The sequence below is a fragment of the Somniosus microcephalus genome, chromosome 1 (assembly GCF_052327205.1).
Source record: "Somniosus microcephalus isolate GS21.2 chromosome 1, FLI_Smic_1.0, whole genome shotgun sequence".
Taxonomy (NCBI): Eukaryota; Metazoa; Chordata; class Chondrichthyes; order Squaliformes; family Somniosidae; genus Somniosus; species Somniosus microcephalus.
The window spans coordinates 326,295,337-326,319,538 of record NC_140987.1 but is presented as its reverse complement, the minus strand read 5'-3'; the positions used below and the strand labels follow the sequence as shown (position 1 = coordinate 326,319,538).

General features: G+C 45.5%; 1 protein-coding gene across 1 annotated transcript in view; it reads left to right on the top strand.

The window, feature by feature from the left end:
* The window catches only part of LOC147124895 (kelch-like protein 13), a 458,191-nt gene that overhangs the window by 367,613 nt on the left and 66,376 nt on the right, over nt 1-24,202 (top strand). The gene's annotated exons all lie outside the window — the stretch shown is intronic.

The window sequence follows — 24,202 nt, the reverse complement described above, 5'->3', positions numbered from 1 at the left end:
TAACCCTTAAGTGTCCTCTGAGGAGATCCCAGGGAGTTTGCACGTTTATCGGATTTCTGTCAGTCTGTCATCAGGTTTCTGTTTTTCTCAGTATTTGATTTAGCAGCACAGTTATCTCTGTTGTGATTGATAGGATAGGAGGTGAGTCAGTATTTACAGGGGATCCACGGGAATGTGTCCGTATTTACAGGGGGTCCCCGGGATCGTGTAAATATTTACAGGGGGTCCCCGAGAGTGTGTCAGTATTTACAGAGGGTCCCCAGGAGTGTGTCAGTATTTATAGAGTCCCCAGGAGAGTGTCAGTATTTATAGAGGGTCCCCAGGAGTGTGTCAGTATTTAGAGGGTCCCTGGGAGTGTGTCAGTATTTATAGAGGGTCCCTGGGAGAGTGTCAGTATTTAGAGGGTCCCTGGGAGAGTGTCAGTATTTAGAGGGTCCCCAGGAGAGTGTCAGTATTTATAGAGGGTCCCCAGGAGAGCATCAGTATTTATAGAGGGTCCCCAGGAGTGTGCCAGTATTTAGAGGGTCCCTGGGAGTGTGTCAGTATTTATAGAGGGTCCCCAGGAGTGTGTCAGTATTTAGAGGGTCCCTGGGAGTGTGTCAGCATTTATAGAGGGTCCCTGGGAGAGTGTCAGTATTTAGAGGGTCCCTGGGAGAGTGTCAGTATTTATAGAGGGTCCCCGGGAGTGTGTCAGTATTTAGAGGGTCCCTGGGAGTGTGACAATATTTGCAGGTGTTCCCCACACAAGCAAGTTTGGAAAACGCTGGTTGATATAGTTTCCAGGCTAGCATCTGCTAACTTTGGGCTCTTCTAGTTTAACTTTTTTTTAGTCTAGAAATGGACAGGAACACAATAAGTAGCAATGTAATACCAAGGAATGTTAAAGATCTCATAGCTCGTATAATAAAGTTATGAGTGTTAAAAGATCGACCCAGAAAGAGAAATAAACTGGGTATTTTACTGTTTTAATAATGTCCAAATGGCCTATAGTTTGACCTGGAGAATTCTCTCTCTACCTCAGTCTATAATTCATCTTCTTACAGTGATAATGTGGCTTGGGTTTATTTTTACCTGAGCACGCTGAGAAAAGTGAAGTCTTTAAAGAAATGAATTTCAGACTTCTAAATTTCTAAATTCTGACTCGTGGGGCTGATGGCCTGAAACCAAGGACTGTAGCGTGTGGCTCCAGTTGGAGCCTGACAAGGAGGGCGAATGGTTTACAGGTAAATGTCCTGGAGGGGGGGTAGGGAGGGATACTGCAATTGCACTGAAGCAGAAGCAGAGCTATGGAGAGAGGGGTGTGTTGGTTGTATGGTGATATGAAAATGGTGTCAATATATGGGGCTGGGGGAGAGGGGTCACTCGTAGCTGTAGGATATAATGAGCATGAGCATAAATTTTTAAATTGCATTTTACGTTTTCGAGCACTGATTTTCTGTGTGACAGACCTGATTTATTACAATATAAGATGGCAGTCTCTAATTTTAGAACAATGCAAATGATTGCTCCATTATTAAATTAATGCCTCTGATTTCTTTAAATGAACGTTTTAGCCTGCACCGCCATTCGGTTAGATCATGGCTGATCTGTGCCTCAACTCCATTTACCCACCTTAGCTGTTGATACCCATACCGAATAAAATATCTGTCAATCTTAGTCTTGAAATTTTCAATTGCTCCCCAGGATCCACAGCCTTGGAGAAAAGAGCTCCAGATTTCCACTACCCTTTGTATGAAAAAGTGTTTCCTGATTTCACTCGTGAATGGCCTAGCCCTAATTTTAAGATTGTGCCCCCTTGTTCTGGATTTCCCCCACCAGAGGAAATAGTTTCTCTTTACCTACTGTATCGAGTCCTTTTATTATTTTAAAGACCTCGATCAGATCACCCTTCAACCTTCTAAACTCAAGGGCATACAATCCAAGTTTATGCGACCTGTCCTTATCTTTAAGCCCTGGTATCAGTCTGGTGAATCTTTGCTGTATCACTTCAAAGGTTAATGTATAATTCCTGAGGTGTCGTGCCCAAAACTGAATGCAGTACTCCAGATGGGGTCTGACCAAGGCTCTATACAACTAAAGCATAACTTCCACCCCTTTGTATTCAAGCTCCCTTGAGATAAAGGCCAACAATCTACTCGCCTTTTTGATTACTTTTTGTACCTGTTCACTTTTTTTTTTAGTGATTTGGACAGCTAACCTAAATCCCTTTGCTCCTCCACAGTTCTTTATTTAAACATCGTGTTTTACTGTAAATATGATGGAATCATATGGACAAGTTTGAGGTATCTGAACTATCACATGACATTGTTCTGTATGCTGGAAAATGTGAATTGCTGCATTAATGTAAATTAGGCACAACTAGTTTCAATTAAAATAACAGGCCCATAAAGAGTAATCAAAATAAAAAATCGTTTGAAGGTGACAGGACATGTTGATAAGGTAGTATACGGGACCCTGGGCTTTTAGAGTGCAAATGCAAGGAAGTTAGCGTAAACCTTTATAAAACACTCTTTAGGCCTGAGCTTAGAGTATTGTGTCCAATTCTGGGCAACACACTTTAGGGAGGATGGAGAGAAGTGTTACCAGAATGGTGTCGAGGATGAGGGACTTCAGTTATATGGAGAGACGAGAGAAGCTGGGATTGTTCTCCTTACAGCAGAGAAGGTTAAGGGGAGGTGTTCAAAAGGGGGTTTTTGATAGAGTAGATAGGGAGAAACTGGCAGGACGGTCAGTAACCAGAGGGACACAGATTTAAGATAATTGGCAAAATATCCAGGGGAAAATTAGAATATTTTTTTACACAGCGAGCTGTGATCTGGAATGCACTGCCTGAAAGGGCAGTGGAAAAAGTTTCAATAGTAACTTTCTAAAGGGAATTGGATAAATACTTAAAAAGGAGAAATTTGCAGGGTAATGAGGAAAGAGCAGAGGGAGTGGGACAAATTGGGTAGTTCTTTCAAAAAGCTGGCACAGACATGATGGGCCAAATGGCTGCCATCTGTGCTATATGATGCTATGATCTATCATCTCAACAAAGTCCTTTTTCCTTTTCAAATAATGAAGGCCGTCATTTCGCTTTAAATAACTACTGATGCAACAGCCACTGTAAAAAGAATTGGAAAAGATGTCCCCCATCTCTGACTCTTTCCTTCCATTCCTGGACTTCTCTCTCTGGTGGAGTAGGCTGTCCATAGACATCAATTACAAGCCCACTGATTCCCACAACTACCTAAATTATGCTTCTTCCCACCCCGCTTCCTGTAAGGACTTTATTCCCTTCTCCCAGTTTCTCCGTCTGTCACATCCCCTCTGATGTTGCCACCTTCCACACCAGAGTTTCTAAAATGTTCCACTGTTCCCTCAGCCGAGGATTCCCCTCTACTGTGGTTGATAGGACCCTCGAACGAGTCAATCCCATTTCCTGTGCTTCTGCTCTCGCCCCTTCTCCTCCCCCCACCCCCCCACACGAAATGTGATTGGTTCCCCTTGTCCTGACCATTCATTCCACCAGCCTCTGCATTCGACAGATTATCTGCCACCATTTTTACTACCTAGAGCGCGATGCCACCACCAAACACATCTTCCCCTCCCCTTTCAGCAGGCCTGAATTTGCTGTCGGAGGCTTCCCGCCAGGAAATGCCTCCGATCCACAAATAAAATCCGCGCCTACCTGGTGCTTCGGGATCCATAGGGATTCGCGCTCCTGGGCCTCTATGCATAGACATGTGTCGAGGCCCACGTATCCCAGGGGCACAGGTGGTTCGTAAGCGCCCCTGGGATCACATGGGCTGGGCCAACCAATGAAAGAAGGGGGATCCCCATTCATGCTTGTGGGGATTCTGCACGTTCGGAAAACCCCATAAGCATGAATGGGGATCACAAAAAAACACATACTGTACCAAATAATGTTTTTTTAATTACATCTTTAAAATTAATTAAAATGCCACTGAATTAAACATGTAAAACCAAAAATTTATTTTTTTGAAAAATAAATGTAAACCTTTTAAAGGGGCTAAAAATAACACCTTATTTTACAAGTGTTTTAATATTTAAATGATTGAAAAGAAATATTTTTATATTCATTTAAACTCTTACGTTGGTAAAAGCAGGCCTTACGCCTGCTGGTAAAAGCAGGCCTTACGCCTGCTTTTATCAGGCATAAGAATTTCACGTGCATTCGCTGGGCAGAAGTTGGGCAAGTAGCCCAACTTTCCGCCCGCGGATGGCCTTTTCCCGGGGATGGCTACGATCGGTCAAGTGGATTCTGGGTTTTCGTGCATTCGCTTTGCGCGCGAAAACCCGGAACTTGGGGGGCCCTTACGGGTGCATACACACCCATAGGTACCGGAAAATCCAGGCCAGCATTCAAACCAGGACTTATCCCTCTGACATCCTGACTCACTCTGCCAGCACTCTTAACACCCGCTCTCCTTCCCCTGGCACCATCGCGTGCAAGTACAGCAGATGCAACACCTGCCCATTCATCACTTCCCACGCCATTGTCCAGGCCCAAAACACTCCTCCTGGTTGAGACCACTCACTTAATCTATCAGTGTCTCTTCGTAATTTTATGCTTCCTTCTACACTAACTATACCACCAATCTTTGTCATCGGCAAATTTGGATATATGGCCCTCTATTGTGTTATCAAGTCATTAATAAATATAGTGAATACTTGAGGCTCCAGATCCTTGTAGTACGCCACTAGTCACTTTCTTCCAATTCGAGTACATAGCCATTATCCCTACACTCTGTCTTCTTCCGCCTAACCAATCTCCTAACCAGGTCAACAATTTGCCTTCAATTCCATGAGCTTTAATTATAGCTAACAGTCTCTTATGTGGAACTTTATTAAATACCTTCTGGAAGTCCACATAAATAACATTTCCCCTGTCTACTACTTTAGTTACTTCCTCAAAAATATCAATTAGGTTTGTTAGACATGACCTACCCTTTACAAATCCATATTGGCTCTCTCTAATCAGCTCAAATTTCTCTTGTATTCAGTCACTCTGTCCTTAATTATACATGCCAAAAACTGTCTTGTTTTGCATACTTTGTACAAAAATAATAAATTGCAGGACAACGGAGTATTACAGTTTAAACTTTTAATGAAGCATCAGGTCTGTAAGCTTTCTCAATCAATACAGCAACGTGTGGACAAGATGGATTCAGGACCCCCTGGGTCTTCTAAACAATAGCAGTCCTTACAGATGCCTGCAGGCCAATGACAACTCAGCATGTGATCACATGTGAATATAATAGGTATTCCTTACAGATGCCTGTGGGCCAATGATAATTCAGTATGCAAATGTTACAATAACTTCTCCACAACAGATGATAAACTAATGGTCTATAATGTCCTGGTTTCACTTTCACCTTTCCATTCATTCTCTGGTGTATATGTTCCCCCGCCCCTTTCTCCTCCCTAATATCTTCGAGTTCTGATGAAGGGGTTGTGCCTGAAACACTAACTGGTCACTTTTCCCCACAGATGCTGTGCCTGACTTGCTGAGTCCAGCATTTTTCCATTTTTGCTGGTGGCTGAGAATGGGTACTGTAGTTTGGGAGTTACAGTATAACAGCCATCCAAAGAGGAGAGTGAGTTAAATCATAACCTAATGGCCCTGAATTTGCAGTTGGAGCCGTACCTCCGACCCGGAAAAAAAATCCAAAAGTACCTGATGTCTCCCGAGCTTCGGGTCCTGGGCCTGCAGATGTACGCCTGCGTAAAGGCCCACGGATCCCAGGGACGCAGGCGGTTCGGGAGCGTCCCTGGGATCACGTAGGCCAGGCCAACCAATTAGAAAGGGGGATTCCATTTACGAATGGAATCCCCATTAGCTTATGAGAAATCCCCAAAGAAAACGCAATTCTAATAAAAAATAAATATTCCCATCTTCAAAATTAATTAAAAATTCCTTTGATTAAACATTTAAAATAAAAATTGTTTTTTTTATTCCTACCCAAAATTTACATGAACTAATTTCACATGTTTTTGTATGTTTTAATAAATTTTAAAATTTTAATTTAACATTTTTAACCCTTACACTGGTAAAAGCAGGCCTTACGGTTGCTTTTACCAGGCGTAAGGGTTCCGTGGGCATTCGTTGGCCAAATAGCCCAACTCTGCGCCGGCGCCAGTGTTTCTGGGGTGCATGCGGATGACCTGTCGAGGGGAAATTTGACATCGCAAGTTCCAGTTTTTCGCGCATGCACAGCACATGAAGAAACCCGGAACCTGCAGGGCCATTCTGAGGACTCACTACACCGTAACGGCCCGCAAAATCCGGGCCATCGTATTTTATTTTAAATAGCTCTTTTTAATAAATCTTTATAAAATATTTATTCAGTGCATAAAACGTTGAATGTTTTTGTTTGGTAAATCCAGCAGCAAATGTTTTTTAAATTCATGAAATCCATTTGGGGTAACTCTACCAGTGCTCTGGGTTGCTGGTTGCAGACAAGGTTTACTGATGAGGATCTTCCTTCCTTGTTTTTTCTGTGTCCCACATGGCAGCTGTCTCCCATCCTGCCAGTACACTTCACACCTAATCTTGCCATCTTTTGTCTCCACTGTCCTATTACCATCTCGTCTGGTTTTTGAATACCTCTTAATGTCTCTTTTACTTCTTTTGTTCTATCACAGCCCTGCCTTCGATCTATTTTATTTCCTTTCCAGTTTGAAAAAGGGTTAGACCCGAAACGTCACTCTAATTTCTCTCCACGGATGTTGCCTGGCCTGCTGAGTTTTTCCAGCATTTTCTGTTATTTCGGATTTCCAGCATCTGCAGTATTTTGCTATCGTACTAAGGTTTACTGATGAATGAGCCATGTCTCTGGGCTTAACGAATGAGATCTCTACGCATTTTCCAATTGTGCACTTGCAGCTGCTGTTGATAAATTGCTTGTTCTGGTGCTCCCAATGGTACTGAATTATCTACTTCCTTGTTCCTTCTGATGATTACTAATTACCAAGGCCAGTGCAAATCTGTGGGACACACTGCAGAAATCTGCAGTTTCTTTCTTTTGGTGACGTCTTCATGTAAAGTGTAGATTTTTGAAGCCGCAATTTTAGTTCCAAACTCAAAATGTGAGCGGGGTAGCACTGAACGGGCAGGTTCGTCTGGAATTTTTCTCTCAACTATTGTAGCAGAGATGTCTATCCATTTATTTTAAAGAATTTAACTCCTCCAGTTTCAGACAAGCACGTTAAATGTTCGTACACTGCAACCCCACTGCGTAATTTCAGGGTCCTCGTCTTTTTTATGTCCCAAAGCACTTTACTTGCAATGAATTACTTTTCGAAGTGTAGTTACGTAAAAAGAAAATGAATACATTTCCATTTATATAACTCCTTTTACAACCTCAGGATATCCCAAAATGCTTCACAGCCAGTAAAGTACTTTTTGAAATAACAACAGAACATGCTGGAAAAACTCAGCAGGCCAGGCAACATCCGTGGAGAGAAATTAGAGTCAACGTTTCGGGTCAAAACCCTTTATCAAGACTAAAGAGGCACAGGGAATGAAATAGATTAAGAGGCCGGGCTGGGAGAGAACAAAAGAGAAGAGGAGACATTAAGAGGTATTCAAAATGAGACGAGATGGTGGTAGGACTAGTGGAGACATAAGACAGCTCTAGATTAGGTGTGAAATGCGCTAGCAGAATGGGAGACAGCTGCCATGTGGGAGAGAGAGAAAAAAGGGAAGGTGGGGGGGAAACCAAAACAAAGGTGTGGATGAAAAATATAAGTAAAAATGTAATAGGGGCTGAGGTTATGATCTGAAATTGTTGAACTCGATATTGAGTCCGGAAGGCTGTAAAGTGCCTAATCGGAAGATGAGGTGCTGTCTAGTCTAGTGAAGTCTAGTCACTGTTGGAATGTGAATTGCAGCAGTCAAATTACGCACAGCAAGATCCCACAAGTAGAACTGCGATAAATGATCAGATAATCTGTTTATGATGTTGGTTGCGGGATAAATATTGGCCTGGACACTGGGAAGAACTTCCCTGCTCTTTAAATAGTGCCCTGGGATCTTTTACACCCACTTGAGATGTAAGGCCTAGTTTAACGTCTCATCACAAAGACGGCACCTTCGACAGTGCAGCACTTCCCTCGTGCTCCACTGGCGTGTCAGTCTAGATCATAGTAAAGAAAGAGATTTCAGATCAATGCATTAAGTGTGAATATCTCCAGAGTTAATTTTATACAAGGAAAACACTAACAGCCAATGTGTGCACAGGGCCCACAAACAGCAACAATCAGTTCATCTGTTTTTGATGGTGTTGGTCGAGGCAGGAATGGTGGCCAGGATACTGGAGAACTCCCTAATTTTCTTTACGTACCATAATGGAATCTCAAGCGCCTATTTGAACTGCCAGAGCAAGCAGACAGGACCTTGGCTGAATGTCTTAAATGATAGCCAACAGTGCTGTATTGAAGTGTCAACCTGTATTATGTGCTCAAGGCTTTGCAGTGGGACTTCAATAAACAACCTTCTGACTCAGGTAAGCACTGAGCCCAGGCAGACACACTGTTAAACTCGAGGTCAGAAGAGGTGCCCTGCAATGAAGAACAGTAAATCTGTGATATAACAACAATGCGTCCCAGAGCACAATTACAGAAATAGGCTGCAGAAGAATTTTTAGAATTTGTTAACTTAAATTTAAAAAAAAAATTCAAGCAGCTAAAATGCATTGTATATTTAATTTATCTGTAAAATATTAAATAATTACCCATATCTTGCACTTCCAGAGATGAGCCAAATGGCCCCTTCAGTGGCGTAACATCTATGGGGTAATGTTGGTCTTTAAATGTGTCGGGAAGGATCGCACGCTGCTCGCACAATCCGCTGGCGTTTCCTGCCATTGATTTCAACGGAATGACAATCGAGCGACTCCTGTTACCCACAAGCCCTCCTCTCTGCCTGATTCTGCGCTCCGCCCAGGTGATGCTTAATCCCAGGCCGCTAAAGACCAACATCTGGCCCTATTACAAGCTCTCTGTCATTCGATGTGGCCAGTCTGGTCAGTGCACTTTGGCAATGATTAATCATTTCATGAGGTTGGTCCCCTTGGCCATTGTGGAGAACAGCTCCCACTGACTGAACCTCTGCCTCAAGCGGTAGGACAACAAAGGGGGCAAATCCCCAGGCTGTAGGCGATCGTCAACTTACAGTCAACTCACAAAACAGTGATCCACTAATCAATAAATACACTTAAGGAAAGACAACCTCAGGACATCTCAAAGAACTTCACAGCCAATGAAGTGTAGTCACTGATGTAATGTAGGAAATGCAATTTTTGCACAGTAAGGTCCCACAAACAGCAATTGACCAGGTAATCTGTTTTAGTGATGTTGGTTGAGGCATAAACATTGGCTAGGACACCGGGCGATTGCCCCTGCTCCTCTTCGAATGGTGGCATGGGATCTTTTACATCCACCTGAGACAGCACCTCTGACAGTTCAGCACTCCCTCAGTGCTGCACTGAGTGTCAGCCTGAATTATGTGCTCAAGTCTCGGGAAGGATTTGAACCCAAGACCTTCTGACTCAGAGGCGAGAGGGCTACCACTGAGCCATGGCTGACACCGTGTTATATATGACCAATGGAGCATTCACGTAGACAGTTAACAGCACAGCATCAAATCAAGGATAGCAATAAGAGAACATTCAAAATTAAAACCTGCTGGTAGTAATCCATCTGCCTCCCTGCACCAGCTCCATCCACAGCTATTTCCCCAATGAGAGAACATTCTTCCCTTACCATACCTTGCCTGATCGAGACATTTCTGTTGCATTTCTTCAATACACCACACAAGCATCAATATATTGATAGTGTTGAGCTATTTTAGTGCTCGGCTGCAATATAACATTTGTAATTTATCGCTACTGCCTCCAAATACGACACTTTCTCTTTTCAACTGAGACTGTCTGGGCCCAATGATCAATACTGCACTGGAGCCTGTGTTGAGTGAATAAAAGACTGATCTTGGCAGGATTGACTGACTTGTCACTTCTCCCCGGGCCCTTTTCTTGCTCGTTGCCACTCATAACGAGTGAAGATAATAATTTGGGATCTATTTTCTGTTCATAGTGAATACAAACCTCAGATCTGCCTCATAAGAATTAGAAGCGGGAACAGGCCATACGGCCTCTCGAGCCTGCTCCGCCATTCAATAAAATCATAGCTGATCTTGGACCTCAACTTCACTTTCCCGTCTGATCCCCATATCCCTTGACTCCCCCCAGAGTCTAAAACTCTATCTATCTCAGCCTTGAATATACTCAATGACTCAGCATCCACAGACCTTTGGGTTAGAGAATTCCAAAGATTCACAACCCTCTGAATGAAGAAATTCCTCCTCATCTCAGTCTTAAATGGCCTACCTCTTATTATGCGACTATGCCCCCTAGTTTTAGACTCTCCAGCCAAGGGAAACAACCGCTCAGCATTTCTCCTGTCAATCCCCTTCAGTATCTTATATGTTTCAATGAGATCACCCCTCATTCTTCTAAACTCCAGAGAGTATAGGCCCAATCTACTCAATCTCTCCTCATAGAACAACCCTCTCATCCCAAGAATCAATCTAGTGAACCTTCGTTGCACCGCCTCTAAAGCAAGTATATCCTTCCTCGGATATGGAGACCACAACAGTGCACCGTACTCCAGATGTGGTCTCACCAAAGCCCTGTACAATTGTAATAAGACTTCCTTACTCTTGTACTCCAACCCCCTTGCAATAAAGGCCAACATACCATTTGCCTCCCTGTAATGTATATATACCTTAAGGGAGAGAACTACTTTTTACAGCTGTATACTGTACTACCGGCAGTGACCACACCTGTATATAAACCCTGAGTAGTGATCTGTATAGTTAGTTCTAGAGTAACCCTCATTCAGTAAACACCTGTTGAATCGTTCCCTGCAGCCTGTTGTCTGATTATTGAAGGACACAACATTAAGATACACGGACATAACATTGGCGACGACGCAGATTCGAACCTACCTGCAACTCTGCATCACCTCCCAGGGATTCGCTCCTGGAGAACAGTGGAAGGAGGTCGAGTCCAGAAGCACGGGCGTCGACCACAGGCAACCGCCCAGTCATCTAGCGGAGATTTGAGCATCGCAGGGGAGGCTGTTGAGAGCCAGGCTTGGCTTTCCAGTCACGGTTGTCCAGCGAAACGGGCTGGCAACAGGTACTGCGCAGACACTTCCCGGACAGCGGCGGGCTAGAGCCCGACCGAGCGGCACAGAAAAAGGCCGAGCAGCGTCGACGGGGCAGAGAGAGAGGGCAGAGCGCACAGGGCGCAGCCGGTGTTCAGGACCGAGCGGCGTCAACGGGGGAGAGAGACGAGAGAGAGAGCGGCCGGTGGTCAAGGGCCGAGCAGCGTCAACGGGGGAGAGAGGCGCGCAGAAAAACACGAGGCACTGCCATTGCCACGAGGACCGCAGAGAGCGGCATTGGCAGCAGCGCAGGAGCAGCGCACGAAACCCACAGGGCATCGCCATTTGCCACGAGGACCACAGAGAGCGGCGTTGGCAGCAGCGCGGGAGACGCCATTTTAAGCCGCAGCGGGGAAGAAAGGAAAGCGCGGGAGACGCCATTTTAAGCCAGTCTAACCACACCCAAAAATGCCAAAGATTGGCAGTATCACAGCATTCGACAATGAAGTCGAAGATTGGACGACATATGTCGAACGCATAGAAGTATACTGCAAGGCGAATGAAGTGGCAGACGACAAGAAAGTGCTGGTATTGTTGAATTCAATGGGTGCAAAAATGTATGGCTTACTACGAAACCTAGTAACCCCAGAGAAGCCAGTAGAAGAGGATTTTGAAAACATAGTGTCAATCCTACAGGACCACTTAAACCCCACAACGCTGCTGATAGCAGAAAGATTTAAGTTTCACAAAAGGAACCAGCATAAAGATGAAAGTAATGCTGATTATTTAACGGAACTGCGCAAGCTATCGAAACACTGCCAGTTTGGAACGGGACTAGCAGATACTTTAAGGGACAAGTTTGTGTGTGGGCTTCAAAGTGAAGGAACCCAGAAACGGCTTCTACCAGAAAAGGATCTTATGCTGGACAAGGCTTTCAGCATTGCAGTATCACACGAAGCAGCAGCACGGGGCGCTGCAGAGATACAACGGAGACCGCAAGAATATGGCACAAATGAAATGTCATACGGAACAGTGAAGCGCTATCGCTGCGGCAGAACAACACATGACCATAATGATTGCTGGTTCAAGGACAAAGTGTGCAGACAGTGTGGAAAAGTAGGACACATAGCAAGAGTCTGCAGGTCGGGAAAGAAAACCAGCAGCAAGAAATCTCCACAGGAGTAGTACAAGAAGGTACATAAGGTGACGGAGAGTAGTTCAGACAAACAGAAGAGTGATACAGACTCTGGAAGCAAGGAGCTGGGTTGTCTGAAACTACATAATGTGATCAAAACGGAGGATCACCAAACTATCTGGGTCACGCTCAAGATAGCAGGAGTCCAAATGAAAATGGAATTGGACACAGGATCAGCCCTAACAGTCATAAACCGAAGGGACTACAAACGGCTATTCTCACATATACCCTTGAGAGATACAAAGATTGTCTTGAAGACGTACACGGGGCAAAAAGTCTACCCCAAAGGAAAAATAAGGGTGAACGTTATATATAACGGCAAGGAAACACCAAAAATGGACCTATATGTATTGCCAGATGGAGGACCACCACTACTAGGACGTGAATGGATCCGGAAGACACAGCTAGATTGGCATTCCATACAAGCACTGACTGTAGATGCCAAAAAGGATGACGACGTCACACCTGGACGACTGTCAAAAATGCTAACTGATGCACAAGAAGTGTTCCAGCAGGGACTCGGAACACTAAAAGGCATAACAGCGATGATCAAAATAGAGGAAAATGCAAGCCCAAAGTTTTTTAAGGCCAGACCGGTACCTTATGCGATCCGCCCAGCCGTCGAAGCAGAGCTGGAAGGTTTGGAACGTTCAGGAGTACTGTCCAAAGTGGACTGGAGCGAGTGGGCTACACCCATCATTCCTGTAATGAAGAGGTCGTTGAGTAATACGCCTGGGGAACCAAAGAAGGTTCGCATCTGTGGGGACTTTAAGGTGACAGTGAACCCAGTCCTTCACACTGTACACTATCCGCTTCCGCAGATTGAAGATATTTTCGCCTTGCTATCTGGAGGGAAACGCTTCACTAAGATTGATCTGGCCCAGGTGTACCTGCAAATGGAGGTAGAAGAAGCCTTGAAACAGTACCTCACGATCAACACTCATAAACGTCTCTACCAATACAACCGGCTGGTGTTTGGGGTAGCATCAGCTCCGGCTATTTGGCAAAGGGCAATGGAACAAGTCCTGCAAGGGATTCCAGGGACCCAGTGTTATTTGGACGACATCCTGGTCACGGGTGAAAATGAGTGATCACCTCGCCAACCTGGAGCAGGTGCTCACTAGATTGAAGGAATATGGGCTCCGAGCTAATCGCCACAAATGGGAGTTTTTCCAGAAGCAGATCTCGTGTTGTGGCCACGTTATTGATAAAAAGGGGTTACATAAGTCCCCTGAAAAGATTGAGGCAGTAGTCAAGGCTCCAGCACCGGAAAATGTGTCACAACTGAGGTCGTTCCTCGGGCTGGTGAACTACTACCATAAGTTCTTGCCGAATTTGTCTACCGTACTACACCCACTGAACACCATACTGCAAACGGGGGTACCATGGAAGTGGAGTGACGAATGTAAACGAACTTTCCAGAAGAGCAAAGCATTGATCACATCAAAAGAGGTGTTGGCTCATTTCAACCCAGCACTACCAATTCGGTTGGCGTGTGATGCATCACCCTATGGCATTGGAGCGGTGCTGTCGCACAAATTCCCGGACGGCTCGGAGAGGCCAGTAGCCTTTGCGTCTCGGTCACTAACCTCAGCTGAGCGTAACTACGCCCAGATTGACAAGGAGGCCCTCAGCCTAGTGTGGGGAGTGAAAAAGTTCAATCACTATCTGCACGGGCAGAAGTTCACCTTGCTGACTGACCACCAACCACTTGTCTCCATCTTTAATCCAAAGAAGGGCGTTCCGGTGATGACTGCGCAATGGCTACAAAGATGGTCCCTTTTTCTAGGGGCGCACCAATATGAAATCGAGTATAAGGGCACGAAACAGCATGGAAACGCTGATGGGCTATCACGCCTGCCACTGCCTACTGCGGAGGAAGCACCAGCAGTGGATCCTGTTGAAATATTTCATTTGACTATAATTGAATGCTTGCCAGTAACTAACACTGGTATAGAGAAGGAGACCCGAAATGACCCGACACTGTCTCGGGTATATGATTTGACGGTGAAGGGATGGCCAGCACATGGCGATTCACTGTTGCCAGCATTCTCATCCAGAAGAGAACAGCTGTCAGTATGCCAGGGGACCTTGATGTGTGGATCCCGAGTGGTAATTCCACCCAAGTTAAGGGAGAGAGTGCTCAATGAGCTTCACGAACGTCATCTGGGAGGGGTGAAAATGAAAAGCCTTGCTAGGGCTTATGTGTGGTGGCCGGGGATCGATCAGCAAATCGAGGACCTGACAAAAAGCTGCTCAGGATGCCAGAAGGTCCAAAATGCACCACCACAGGCCCCTCTACACCCATGGGAGTGGCCCTCATCTCCATGGCAACGGGTGCATATTGATTTTGCTGGTCCATTCATGGACTCAATGTTTTTAATAGCTGTGGATGCGCACTCGAAATGGCCTGAGGTGATCAAAATGTCCTCCACCACCACGGAGAAAACTATTGCAGTCCTACGGACAATTTTTGCCAGGAACGGCTTGCCAGAGCAGATTTGCTCTGATAACGGACCACAGTTTGTGTCCGAAGAGTTTCGAAGATTTATGAAAAGGAATGGGGTAAGACATTACACATCCGCCCCGTATCATCCAGCCACAAATGGATTGGCTGAGAGTTTCGTACAAACCTTTAAAAATGCAGTAAAGGCCATGTGCGATGACGACATTCCACTGCAGCATAAGGTGGACAATTTCCTGTTAGCCTACAGAAATGCGACACATGCAGTCACCAACCAGGCCCCGGCCATGATCTTTAACCGAAGGTTGAGATCTCGTCTGGATTTGCTCAGACCAAATGTACAAAGAGACGTTGAGAGTAAGCAATTCCAGCACATCAATGAGAAGCCGACAAGGAGCTTCAATGTAGGGCAACCAGTCTTGGCCCGCGACTACCGAACAGAGAAATGGCAACCAGGAACGATATGCACACGGCAGGGCCACTAATGTATACAGTGGATGTTGGGGAGAACATTGTGAGACGCCATGCTGACCAGATCCTAGAGTCACAGGAACGAGTCAACCCCATGTCTCGGCCATACGTACCTGGTGAGGAACCCGACGTACAGGTAGCATCTACCTCAGAAACAATAGCATTGGAAGCTGATGAATCAACTGACGACAGGGTGCTAGAATCGCCTCCGCACCAAGAGCGAGACACTCGGGAAAGGCGTTATCCAGAAAGAATCAGGAAGCCTCCCCAGAGACTGAATATATGAAAGGACTATTTTCATATAACATTGTATATTAAAAATGTTAATTGTTAAGTGAGTATTATGGTACTGTTAATCTAAAAGGGGAGGAATTGTAATGTGTGTATATATACCTTAAGGGAGAGAACTACTTTTTACAGCTCCTGTATACTGTAGTACCGGCAGTGACCACACCTGTATATAAACCCTGAGTAGTGATCTGTACAGTTAGTTCTAGAGTAACCCTCATTCAGTAAACACCTGTTGAATCGTTCCCTGCAGTCTGTTGTCTGATTATTGATGGACACAACATTAAGATACACGGCCATAACACTCCCTAATTGCTTTCTGTACCTGCATGCTAGCTTTGTGTTTCCTGTATGAGGAAATCTCTCTGAACATCAACATTTAATAGTTAACATTTTAAAAAATATTCTGTTTTCACATTCTTCCTACCAAATTGAATAACCTCACGTTTCCCCACATTATACTCCATCTGCCACCTTATTGCCCACTCACTTAACCTGTCTGTATCCTTTTGCGGGCTCGTTGTGTCCTCACAGCTTACTTTCCCAACTAGCTTTGTATCGTCAGCAAACTTGGATACATTGCACTCAGTCTCTTCAACTAAGTCATTAATATCGATTGTAAATAGCTGAGGGCCAAGCACTGATCCTTGCGGCACCCCACTAGTTACAGCCTGCCAAACGGAAAATGACCCATTTATCCCTACTCTCTGTTTTCTGTCCGTTAACCAATCCTCTACCCATGCTATTGGCCCAGAAATTCGGGTCTCCACGGGTGAGTACGCACGGGGTACTCACCCGTAGGCCCAATGGAAGTGTCGGTTTCCTGCATGCACTGCGCATGCGCGGGAAACCGGCACTTCCGTTCCCCTGAACGAAGGGGTTAAGAGGTTGAACGCATGCGCGGCAGAGACTGCGCGTGCGCATCGAACTTACGTTTTTTTTTACAGGTTTTTCCGGGAGGGTAAGTCTCCAGGAGTTACACATTTAAAAAGCAGGCGTGAGCAGAGGTTAAGAGGAGATTTGATAAAGGTTAAAATTCATATGGGGTTTTAAACCTCCACTGGCAGGAGGGTCAGTAACCAGAAGACACAGATTTAAGATAATTGGCAAAAAAAACCAGAGGGGGGAAAAAGTGTAATGCAGCAAGTTGTTATGATCTGGAATGCGCTGAAAGGGTGGTGGAAACAAATTCAATAGTAACTTTCAAAAGGGAATTGGATAAATACATGAAAGGAAAAATTTGCAGGGCAATGGGGAAAGAGCAGAGGAGTGGGACTAATTGGATCGCTGTTTCAAAGAGCCGGCACAGACACAATGGGCCAAATGACCTCTCGTGCTGTACGATTCTATGAATCTACGATTAGCATTTTGCTACCCAATATGTAGGCATGAATTCTCCGGTTAACTACAACAATTCTCACAGTGAACTCTACTGAAAGTGCCAGGCTTGCTCCCAGCACTTAACCAAAGACCCACCATTTAGCTGCTTGCCCTAATAATTCAGTAGGTGAAGCCAGTGTGCAACAGAGTGGAAGCCATCGGTGCCTTTAAGCTGCGGAGTGAGGAAAAATCAGCTTGGGTTCCTGCTCCTGATTTCTGTCTAGCAACTTGTGCTGCAATATGTTGATGTGAGGAAAAAATCAGTGTTTGCTGCATTGCACCCATGGTGGATGACTTGCCAACCCTTACTCTCTCGGCTCACACAAGAAAAATGGACATTTGAGTGAGCTATCGGAGGACAACCAATGCCCATTAAACCGTAGACTGGGAATAATCTGCAGTCAAGAGAGGAGAAAATTGGCAAAATCCTTCAACCACAAGCTTCTTAACTGAAGATTTAATCGTTGCTTTAACCTTTCTTCCCCACCCCCCTGTAACATTTGCATGTTGAATTATCATTGGCCTGCAGGCATCTGTAAGGAATACCTATTATATTCACGTGATCACATGCTGAGTTGTCATTGGCCTGCAGGCATCTGTAAGGGGTCCGAACTCCATCTTGTCCCCACTGTGCTGTATGATTGAGATCACAGACCTGATGCTTCATAAAAGAGTTTAAACTGTAATACTCCGTTGTCCTGCAATTTATTAGTTTTGTACCAAGTGTGCAAAACAAGACATGGTGTCAGAACAGGGATTTGAAATGGACATCGTTGGAGCTCCCTTACCTGGAATGGATCTTTGAACTTACATAGAGAATGGCGCAAGTTCAAGCAACACGTGCAGTTGATATTCTCGGGTCCGTTGAAAAGCAAAGGGGAGGAAGAAAGATGCAGCTACCTACTCCTGTGGATCGGAGAAAAAGGGAGAGACATTTTTAACACATGGTCTCTCACCGCGGATGAAGCAAAGGTACTGAAAAGTTATTTTGACCATTTTGAAGCATATGTGATGCCCAAGACAAATACGATATTCGCTAGGTAAAAGTTTCAGGAGAAAGTACAAGGAGCTAGTGAGTCGTTTGAACAGTTTGTGACTGAGTTAAAACTACTGGTAAAAGACTGTGCATATGCAGATAAAGATGAGATGGTCAGAGACCACTTCGTGTTTGGAATACATTCAGCTAAAGTGAGAGAGAAACTTTTGAATGTTGGGTCCGGGCTAACGCTGGACAAAGCTATGGACATAGCTAGATCACACGAGATAGCCCAAGCACAGTTGAAAACCATAACCGGCGCCACGAGCAGCTCGAGTGAACAGACAGTGCACGCAGTTAATAGACACACACCAAAGAACACCGCCCAGAGAGCGTGTTTCAGAACAAAGAACAGAGAGAGTTCTAAAAATGAGTGACACAGACATAAAATGCTTCAAAAACTGTGGCTATTGTGGAAACAAGATGCATGGAGAAAAGGAGCATTGCTCTGCCAAAGGAAGGCAATGTGGTAAACGGAACCACTTTGCTAAAGTTTGCAGGACTGTTTTTAGAAAAGCAGTACACACAGTGAGTGACAGCCAAATGCCAGATAGAGAGCCAAATGCAGAGGAACTGTTTATTGATTCTGTGTCACAGAAAAAACAGATTTCAGAGACTGAGCAAGCCTTTGCCGATATTGAGATAGGAAAACAGGACACAGAGCTTAGGTTAAAACTAGATACTGGAGCTCAGGTTAATGTAATTCCTCTGAGTGAGTATCACAGCTTGAAGGATGAGTGTGAGCTACAGCCCACCTCACGCAGACTGACCAGCTATGGGGGTGAGCAGCTCTTGGTAAAAGGCACATGCGTGATGAAATGCAAGTACAAAGAAAGCGACATGATGTTGGGCTTTTACATTGTTGACACTCAAGCACCTCCAGTGCCAGGTCTAAAGGCATGTTTAGACATGGACCTCGTCAAGCTAGTGCTATCATTGACAGCACCAGTTGATAAGCAGACAGTCATGGAGGAGTTTGCTGACGTTTTCAAAGGAATCTGACTATTCCCAGGTGAATGCACTATTCACCTTGACCCAGCAGCAACCCCTGTGGTTTGCCCACCGAGAAGGATACCCCTTGCTCTACGTAGTCGCCTGAAGGAGGAGCTGCAGAGCATGGAGAATACAGAAATCATCGTCCGGGAAACAGAACCGACAGAGTGGATCAACGCGTTAGTAGTGGTTGAGAAACCAAGTACAGGCAAGCTCAGTGTCTGTCTCGACCCCAGAGATTTGAACAAGCTATCAAACGTCCTCACTACCCTCTACCAACGCTAGATGACATCACACCCAAGCTAGTGGGAGCACGTTACTTCAGTGTAATGGATGCACGATCAGGATACTGGGCTATCAAGCTCACGGAAGAGTCATCTAAGCTAACAACGTTCAACACACCACTTGGACGCTACCGATTTCTGCGTTTATCATTTGGTCTTATCTCAGCTCAGGATGAATTCCAGCAGAAGATCGACAAAACCTATGAAGGCCTCAACAGAGTAGTCGCAATCGTAGATGACATCCTCATCTATGGCAGGAATAGAGAGGAACATGACAGGAACCTCCGTGCGATGCTACAAAGATCATGGGAGAAAGGTACCTGGCTCAACCCTGAGAAAAGCATAATCGGATCCACCGAGATCAGTTATTTCGGGCATCGCCTCTCAACTGATGGCATTAAGCTGGATACAGAGAAAATCTCCGCCAGCAAGAAGATGGAGCCGCCAAAGAACCGCGCAGAGCTAGAGACAGTACTAGGCATGGTTAACTACTTAGCCAAGTTTGCCCCGAGCCTCTCCGAAATCAACGCACCCATGCGTCAGTTGCTCAAACAATCCAAAGAGTTCCTGTGGGACAAACAACATGACACAGCATTTCAGAAAATGAAAGACCTAATCACCAGAGAACCAGGACCAGTTCTTCCCTACTTCAACCCCAACAAAGAGCTCAGACTACAAGTGGATGCGTCAAAGTATGGACTAGGTGCAGTATTACTGCAAGAAGGAAAGCCCATCGGCTACGCTTCCAGATCTCTCTCAGACAGTGAAATCAACTATGCTCAAATCGAGAAAGAGCTATATGCAATTCTGTTTGGATGTAAGCGTTTCCACCAGTACGTCTATGGTCGACAAGTCATTGTGGAATCCGACCACAAGGCCCTTGAGTCAATCATGAGGAAACCACTAGCCGCAGCCCCACCAACTCTACAGAGAATGATCCTTCAGCTGCAGAAGTACGACTTCACAATCATTCACCATCCAGGCAAAGACATTCCTGTCGCAGACACGGTCTCCAGAAAGTCTCTTAGCTACCAGGACAGCAGCCTCAGTGAAGGCATGGATGTGCATGTGCACATGGTGTACAACAGCTTACCTGTGAGTGACTGACTCAAAGCTGAAGGAGATCCGAGCAGGAACAGAGAAAGATGCACAACTCACACTGCTGAGCAAAGTCATACATGAAGGATGGCCTGAGGAAAGGAGGAAATGCCCTCGGAGCATATCTGAATTCTGGAACCACAGAGACGAACTGTCACAAATCAACAGAATCATCTTCAAAGGGGAGAAAATCATCATTCCTACCAGTTTCAGAGAAGAGATGTTGACAAAAATTCATGCTGGACATATGGGCATGGAAAAATGCAAACAAAGAGCACGTGACATTATGTTTTGGCCCGGAATGTGCAAACACATTGAGGACGTTGTCGGAAAATGTTCCATTTGTCTAGAACGCCGCCCATCAAATGTCAAAGAGCCCATGATACCTCACCGTATCCCAGACAGGCCCTGGCAGGTCGCGGCAACGGATCTGTTCACATGGAACAACGAGGACTACATAGTAACTGTTGATTACTACAGCAGATTTTTTGAACTGGACAAGCTTCACAGCACCACATCTGCAGCTGTGATCCACAAGCTAAAGGCAGCCTTTGCCAGGCATGGCATGGTAGAGACTTTAGTCTCAGACAATGGCCCCCAATACAAATCAAAAGAGTTCGAGTCGTTTGCCAAGGCATGGGATTTTACACATGTCACATCAAGCCCACTTTACCCCCAAAGTAATGGCCTTGCTGAAAAAACTGTCCAGATTGCAAAAACACTCATGGACAAAGCCAAAGTGGACAAAAGAGACCCCTACATCAGTCTCCTTGAGTACCGCAACACTCCGGTTGACAACTTCAAGTCACCAGCACAGCTGTTGATGAGCCACAGACTTAACTCAATCTTTCCAAGAACCAACCAGCAGCTGCAGCCAGAGGTCGTCAGCTGCAAGCAAGTGCATGCAACACGTGTACAGAGACAGCAACACCAAAAGAGATACTATGACAGGTCAGCTAGACTACCGCCGCTGCACAGTGGAGAATCCGTCAGAATCCAGGAGCATGACTACTGGAAGCCAGCAGTCGTCATCCAGCCAGCTGACACTGAGCGATCGTATCATGTCCGCACCCCAGAAGGACAGGTGTACCGCCGCAATCGCAGGCACCTTCTGAACACCAAGGAACAACACCATCATTCCGATGAGAGGATCAGTTCAACAGAGTGTGATGAACAGAGCAAGACACAAAACACATCATACTTACCTGAACCTAAACCTGAACCTGATTTGTTGACCAATTCAGGAGCATGCTCAGTTCCATACCACACAATGTCGGGACGTGAGGTCAAGCCTAGAGTAATCCTTGAATTGTGAACTGTCAAAGGGTGTAGGCGGATCGCTGCCCTAAAAAAAAAAAATACTGTACATCGTTATTGAAATGTTGAGATGTTTTCAGCGCTAGTTAAATGCTGAGTTTACTTATATGTTTATGCTACCGAGCACATTAGGTAGAAGAAAGGTTTAAAAGTAATGCATAACATTTTTCTTTTAAAAGAAAGGGGATGTAACATTTGCATATTGAATTATCATTGGCCCGCAGGCATCTGTAAGGAATACCTATTATATTCACGTGATCACATGCTGAGTTGTCATTGGCCTGCAGGCATCTGTAAGGGGTCGTAACTCCATCTTGTCCCCACTGCTGTATGATTGAGATCACAGACCTGATGCTTCATAAAAGAGTTTAAACTGTAATACTCCATTGTCCTGCAATTTATTATTTTTGTACAAAGTGTGCAAAAGAAGACACCCCCCCACCCTCACTTTAGTTCTTCCTGTGCCCGAAACAATTTTGTAAGATGGTGGGCAGGTGACTTGCTCCTTATGCCAATGCTGGAGTTGAGGTAACTTACCTCACAAGTTCCTCTGTCTGGCCATGGGGAACCTTTTGTCTTCCACCCAACCATCTGCTCCTGGCAGCAGGACTGAGAGCAGAAACTTGCTCTGTGAATATGTTGAGGCCTACCACTCTGTGGCACAGTCTGTTGATGTACTGTACTACCCTACTGGCCATCGTATTTCAGTTTCTTAAAGGGCACTCACCACTGGTACCCTCCCTTGGAGCAATTCATTTTGCAGCAGAACCTGATGGATTCCATAATAAGCACTTGTTAATGTGAGGTCTCTGAAGGTGATGCCCTTTTTAGTTGTAAAAGCTTTTGTCCAGAAGGTTGGAGAACTTCATGGCCTGGTGATTGGCTCAACTTCTGAGTGAATCTTTCTAGACAGGGTAATTTCCCATCCTGAGCCCTCATCTCAAAAACTATTACTGATTTCTACTTGGCATAGGGCACAAGTGAAAATGTATTGCATAAGCTGCCTCCTTGTCCTCATCTTGTCTTGAGACAGAACTTAATAGATCCTGGAAGTGGTTTTGACTTTGGGCAGTAGTAAAATGGGCAATATTGGATCAGCAGCTTGCTTTACATCTCTCTCCATTTTTATTTCCATTGACTTGGACCTACCATCGCCTATCTTATTCCCTCCAGATACAAAGTTTTGTGGACATTTAGAAATTAAAAGAAAGATAAAGCACAACTGAGACATGAATAGGCAGTTTTGCAATATCAGTGGCACCTGATTAAAAATCACATTGTAGGAACGGAGGTTCCTAGCTGAAGAATTGAGATCGACGCAGAGAATCAGAAACAGTAAAATTTAATGAACAAACGAAGTTAAACAGTAAACTGCTGGATACAATGCAAATAGGTCTGGTCTAGTTGAAAGCCTCTCTAGAACTGCTAGAAGGTTCCGAGCACTGACGTCATGACGTCATCACATTCTTCCTGCCGTTGGGGGATCACGTGACTGGCGGCATGATGTCATCACGCAGAGTAAAGGAAAGAAGCCATAGTACAGTTAACAGATACATTAAAGGTGCAGCCCCCGGTTGCACTACATTGCTGTTAAAGGAATTATAAACAATTGTCCTGAATCCCCTGGTGGCGCCGCCACATACGCCCCCTCAGAATTGTCCTTAACAGAAAAGGTAAAACGAGAAGGGGGTCTGACGAGTCTGTCCGACCGACTGCGATACTCTGGCAACTGGAACGGAGCGCTAGAGGACGAACTGGCAGTTGGCCGTGGTTGGGGTGGTGCCGCAGGCGTAGGAGAAGAAGTGGCTGGCTGTGGTTGACCCGATGAGGCGGGTACGGGTGACCCAGCAGCTGACTGTGGCTGTACTGGACCGACGGTGGACGCCCACGACGAGGCGGTTGAGCGGTGACGACTGGCTCGCTCAGATCCAGATGAGCCGGCTTTAACCAGTCGATGGAGATGTGGTCAGGCTTACCGCCGACGTCAACTGTGAAAGACTTGTCACCTGACGAGATGACGCGGAACGGACCAGTGTAAGGCGGTTTGAGCGGGTCTCTGTGAGCATCTTGACAAATGAAAACATATTCGGCGCTCTTAAGCTCCACCGGGACATGGGAGCGCTGCAGGTCGTGATGAGATGTAGGCACTGGGATGAAATTCGTGGCTGACGAGCTGCTGAGCTGTGGACCAGGGTTCCGATTGAGGAGGAAGAAAATCGCCAGGAACTCTGAGTGGTTGGCCGTAAACCAGTTCTGCAGAAGAAGATTGCAGGTCGTCCTTAGGAGCCGTGCGAAGACCCAGCAGCACCCAAGGGAGCCTGTCCACCCAACCAGTCCCACGAAGACTAGCACGCAGTGCAGCTTTAAGGGACCTGTGAAATCTCTCGCACAGACCGTTTGCCTGTGGATGATAGGCGGTGGTGCGATGAAGCTTGGTACCCAAACCCTGAGCCACGGCATTCCAAAGTTCCGAGGTAAATTGAGGTCCTCGGTCGGAGGAGATG